The sequence below is a fragment of the Meleagris gallopavo genome, chromosome 2 (assembly GCF_000146605.3).
Source record: "Meleagris gallopavo isolate NT-WF06-2002-E0010 breed Aviagen turkey brand Nicholas breeding stock chromosome 2, Turkey_5.1, whole genome shotgun sequence".
Classification (NCBI taxonomy): Eukaryota; Metazoa; Chordata; class Aves; order Galliformes; family Phasianidae; genus Meleagris; species Meleagris gallopavo.
In genome coordinates this window covers 30,818,883-30,824,917 of record NC_015012.2, presented here as the reverse complement: position 1 = coordinate 30,824,917, position 6,035 = coordinate 30,818,883, and the positions used below count along the sequence as shown (strand labels likewise).

Here is a 6,035-nt window from a genome sequence, read left to right as displayed (position 1 = left end):
ATTTTTTTATTTTTTTATTTTTTGCTGTCATTATTGATGACATCTTACTGTAAAAGATTAGCCACATAAAATGGGTCTCTTGCATCTGCCTACTGTGGAGTACAATGAAAATCATACAAGTGAAGGGTGAAGATACTACATATCCCTTCTTGTGTTTCTTGTACTCCTGTTAAGAGTTTTCTTGCTAGTAATTTGTAATATCCTTATGAATAGTAGAAATAGCTTTGCTGTTTGTTTTTTTTTTTTTCATAAGTTTTGTCTTTTTTATGACTAGATGTCTGAATTGCTTGTTTCTTTGTTTTGTTTCCACACTTCAGTCCTTCATGCCATGAAAGAGGATAGCGAGAAAGTGCCAAGTTTGTTAACAGACTATATTTTAAAGGGTGAGTATGTTTCTTAGGAAAGGTAACTTTTTTTAAAATTTTATATTAACATGCTGAATATAAAAGATGTATTTGAAAAGAGTAGTTGTGCAGCATTCATGAGTTATGTTAGACTTTTATTGCAGAAGTCTTTCATTCATTCAGGGGCTTGTGAGCGTATAGTTCATAATACAAGACAGTTGGTTTTTTTAGTGATAATACAGTGTAGTGAAGTGTGCATTTATATTCACATAGCTGAATGACATCACTGAAAGCAGTGCAGCCTGGGTTACAGAGTTAAATGGGTATAGCTCATTTTCATGGTTACAAGGTTTTCAGAATCAGAACTCAAACTACTTAGTATTTGCAAAATGAAGTGCTTAAAACTTTGTATAAAAATGTGTTACTTTCTAATCTGTATTCTTTATTTTACATTTATTTATCGTACCTTCATCTTTTACGTGTAGTCTGTGTACTAATCATTTATTTTCCAGTCTTACTAGCAGAATGGGAGACTTTGAAAATCACTGCTAGCTTTAACTTTAAGGACTTGTTCCAGGTAGTTTCCAGATTGTTAAATTGTTTCTAAACACTTCTTTGGCTTTGTTTTTGCCCACATCTTAAAAACACTTATGTTGTTGCTTAAGTCTTTGCATATACATCGTCCTCACTTCTTCAGTGTTTAAACATTCATCAAACTCCCAAGATCAGAACTAGCAGGTGTACTAGAGGAATGATGCATGCTGTTTTATTTGTCACTCAAATGCAGGTTATATTCAGCTGCTCAGCTTTAAGTTTTCATGCTTCACAGTTTTTTCTGTCCTTTTGGTATCAAGTTTTCCAAGTCTTGCTATTTTTTATTTTTTTTTGTTTGTTTGTTTCAAATATAGTCATTTGACTACTACTGTGGTTTTGGGTTTTGTTTTTTTGTTGTTGTTTTTAAGATTTTCATATTTCTTACACAGATTCTAACCATTCATCTCATAGAGATCTGAATACTTCCAAGTCACAGTTGTAGATGAAAGTTAGCATGCTGTTGCTTCAGAAAAACTGATAAGAGAACCACATAGCATTCTAGAAGCTTCAACAGATGTCTGTTGAAAGAGGCTCATTTCTGATTTTCATGTAGCATTGCAGAACTGCCACATACAATAAGAGTACGAAGCTCTTCTATTTGGTTCCTTTGACTGCTCCACTGTTCACTTACCCTTTCTGAAAATCTTTGTTAGGCAGATATATTTGCTTATGAGCTGAGAGCCACTTAAGCTTAAGATCAAGGGGTTTTTAATGGTGATGATGGCACTAAACTAAAATTCTGTTTTATGAAACAGAATTTTCAATCCAAGACAACATTTGTCAGTAATTAAAGCTGTTTGCTTTTCATCGTAGTGCGTCTGGTAGAAGCTGAATGGATTGTTCTTTACAATGTCTCCCCTTATTTTAAGACGTAACTATTGAGAAAAGTTTTTACATTACTTGGATGCTGAGAAGAAGCATTCTGACTGCTGAGGGAAACAGGAATGTTCTGCACAGAACTTTTTTATAAGATACACAGATTAGCTGAACATATGACAGGATGATCTAAGAATCTCTGAGGTTCCCTCCTACCTCTTTTCTGCATGCTCGTGACTCCAAAGTCACCAGGAGTGTTCTACCAGCTAGTTGCACAATTACGAAGATATCATGTTTGCATTAAATGTGTTGGATCAAACAGTTCTTCATAAACTTTCAGGGAAGCATTGTGCCTCTTATTGTATAAGACTTCTTATGGGAGTTTAAAGGATAATCTCTCTCTCACCTTTCTCATACCGAAAGGAAGAGATATTTCCCCTCAGATATCATGGTTTCTGAACTAAGAAATCATGAACTAAGGCTTTCTTATCTTCTGTGGATCTGTTTGCACAATATTCAAGCTAATCAGCGTGGAATTTCACTCTGTCACTGTAGCCTTAACTGAGTTTCCCCTTACTATATTTAGATTGTGCTAGATATTTATAGCTCATAAGCCAGCATTAAACTGTAATGTAGATATTGTCAGCTACCACTCAAGATTTGCTTTCATTATTTAGAATCGAACTGAAGAAAAAGTATCAGTGAAAAGTGATTCTAATGATTTCCATAGTATTATTGGTATACTGTAATGGAACAGAAAGTGAGCCTGGAAGGTTAATAGAACTCTAAGACCAAGCAGTAAGTGTTTATTTTAAAGCAAGTCCTGCTGCTTCTGTTCTGATAGAAACAAAAAGAAAGTGAAATATGTTTGTGTCTTCTCTGAACTTTGTAGTGTTTGGTAGAAATGTCACTATTTTGAATATCTTGAACTAAGTGCCAAAATTAATTGTAAAGCTTGGAAAAGACTAAATTTGGATCATGTAGGAAGACACCACCAACCCCACCATATGTATCATCTAATACTTGATGTATTCATTTAATGATGATTGAGTAACTTTCTTTTGGCAAGGCAGTTTAGTCAAGAGCTGGAGCATAGGGTTAGAAATTGAAGGAGAGTTGTATGACTAGATCTCCTACTGACCTGTGTTACCATGGATCATTCCTATGTTTTTTCATAACTTATGTAAAAGTGTCAACTAACACATCTGAAATGCTGTCAGGAGAAATCTCAGAGCATTGCTCTGCAGATGCAGTATAATAAAGAAATGAAAAAGGCCAGTACAACTCAGAGCTCTCAGAGGGGTTTGCACAGACATTGTTCTCTTAATGTCAGGAAAAAAGAAAGCTCCTTATGTATTTCTGAACAGGATTACTAGTTTTCATATATTTTTTGGTTTTGTTTTTTTTACTTTAAAAAAAAATTCTCATTTTCCAATTTCTGCTACCTCAAAAATGTTTCAAAAAATAATATATATTTTAGTTTGTCCTCATACATGATTCCCTCTTATGCATAATGACAAGAACAAACAGTATGGGGAGTCACCTGCTAGGAAGGAGTAAACAGCAAATTTAAAGTAGTAGCTGAGGAAGGCTTGGTAGGAAGTAGAATTAACCAGTTTTACAGTTATGGAAGTGAGAAGAAATAATTAAAGAAGTCTGCAGGAGGCTAACATTTCTTAATTCAGATATTTAAGAAGCAAATCAATACGTTTTGTATACATAGAATCAAAATTTTTAGGAATGGTTTGTCTGGTATCAAGTTTGACATGTTATTTCAGGATTATTGATTTTATTTTATTTTTAAAAAATTTGGAGATTTAATTTCAGTTGGATAACTGCTGGATAGAATATATTACTGGTAGTACAGTACAGAAATTGAATACATCATTCACTGCAAGACTGTTTTTTTCCTCAATTGCAGTATAAGCATGATACGTAAACAACTCTGGCATTTTCAAAGCATGATTGCTAGATCTGTGTATGTGTGTATGTATGTATGTACTTCTAGATGAAACAAATGTCTTTGACATCAGATGTATCCTGACAGTAAGCTGTTTTAAAACATGTTACTAAGCTCTGTGCTCTTGTCCAATTGTTCTTATACTGTGATTGTGACATAAAAATATAGTGCTAAAAACTTACTACGTATTATCACTGAGTAAAGTAGATGAAATATATACAGTGTTATTTTCTCTTGGGCTTTTTTTCTGAATGGAGATGTCACAAAAGTAGAAATAATTTTCATCTTGCAGCTTGTTTTCCAACAACATTAATGAAGCAAGTTCTTAACCCTTATTCTACTAATAAAATATGCATTTAACATAACAAGAATATTCATCTTCTTGTCTTTGAAGTCTTTGTTTGATTGTCACAGCTGACTTCTCTGTTTGCTTTTGTGTTGTGCTAGCATTGGTTTGAAAGCTGGATTGCTCCGAGGTTTGTCTTGTATGTGAAACAGGAATGAGAAACATGTGAAGGGCATGTCTTGTCTTCCCACTGTCTGTGATTCAAGTACACACACCAGATTTAGAAAGTAGAATTAGAATCGCAAATTTCCAGTGCATATTTTAATACATAATTGCATGTGTCACCTTTTAGTTAGTGTTCTGTTCTCTAATATAGCATCACATAAAGCACTGTTTAAGACATGCCCTTTAGTTAACTCATTTCTGGATAATGTTAGTTAAAGATAGTGGGTTGTGTCATTTAATCTTCTTTTGAGGAGAAGATGGTATCTTAATTGCGAGATTCAAATGATTTCTAGATTTTGCTGTGTTACTGATAGGGTAGAATTCAAGATGTAATTATTTCTAGTGTAAACAATACATTTTTATACAGACTAACTTCACTGATGTTTATTCAGGTATCTTTGTGGTCTTTTACAGTTCTGTGTCCTACGTGAAGAGGGCTGCCTTTCAGAATTAACTGTGTTCCTTCCTATGATGAGAAGCTTTCCATGGAAATAACTCATAGTATTTTCTTCCATTTGGTACTATACCTAAACCAGTACCCATTTACCTCCTTTGTGTGTGCGTGGATTTTCTGATCCTACATTAAGTCTTCTCAGCATGACAACTCATCCATTCTAACCTAATAGTGCAATGAACTGGAGCAGGGAACAAAAACTGTACAGTTTTACTCGCATTGTTCTGGCTTTTTAAAGTCTCTTTTTACACTGTATAGCATGTAAATCCTCCTGCACATTTTGTTGTGGGAAGGAAAAGTAAACTTTGAATAGTGTAAATAACATAAGCCTAATTGTAAGGAATCCATATTTAAAGCATCCTTAGTTCCTATGGCAAAAATGTAAAAAGAATTGTCATTGTACAGACCCGACAAAACGATTCAGATGAATTCTTCAGGAAGCACTCTGGGACAGTGCTGGTGGACGTTTGCTTTCAACAGTTCTTTTAAACATTAACTTTGAGCTATACAACAGAAATGTTCACAGAGTGAACAAATCCTTATTCTTTAATGGTTTGGCATAAGTAATTGGTGTGTTACTTATCTTTGTTATCTAACATAAACATCAGAGTAATGTAATTTTTCATATTTAATTGCTGTTTTTATTTTAATTGTTAATGTTTATGTGGCTCAGATATTCTCTCATATTGCTGCTATAATTTTACTGGTTTTAATACGTGTTTGATCTTAATGAATATGATTAAGTAAATAAACATTTTGAAAGGCTATATCTTTTTAAAAATACATGTACAGTTTGGAAAAAACTTGCACCTGGGTTCCAAGTTAGTATTATATCAAGACTTCGGTCATTGTGTATCTCTGAACTTTACTACAAATCTTTCTTGTATGCTATGTGATGATGTATCTGCATTCAAACAGATGAGAATGTATTTTGCAAATCCTGTAAAAGAAACATACCCTGTGATCTCCATATTAAATATTTGCCACAAATCATTTTGCCAGTCTTAAAATTTACATTAGAAAATAAGGAATACTAGTAGAATCATAGGAGTTTTTTCTAGGCTGAATTTCTATTAATTCCATACTGGATTTTAATACTGTATATGTGAAAACTGGCAGATAAGAGTCTAAAGAGAGAAATGTCTTTTGTTTCAAAATTGTTTAAGTTGATTCATTTTGATCAGCTAAAAGAAAAAAAGTTTGAAAACTTTTTTTTTAAAAAAGTTCTCATAATGCTTTTTTCCTACATACCTCAGCATTTTCTTCCATGTCTTTTTATTGCTGAACTTTTCTGAGCTTAAAGATCTTTCATTCCTCCTCTCCTCCTTTCTCTGCACCTGACGGCCATCAGATACT

At 33.4% G+C, this 6,035-nt stretch overlaps 1 long non-coding RNA gene across 1 annotated transcript; it reads left to right on the top strand.

The window, feature by feature from the left end:
* The first annotated feature begins 280 nt into the window (after positions 1-280).
* On the top strand, positions 281-5,672 carry LOC109365960. Its single transcript, XR_002111884.1, has 2 exons — positions 281-383; positions 4,640-5,672. It is a non-coding gene; the product is annotated as an uncharacterized LOC109365960 (long non-coding RNA).
* Positions 5,673-6,035: the final 363 nt, after the last annotated feature.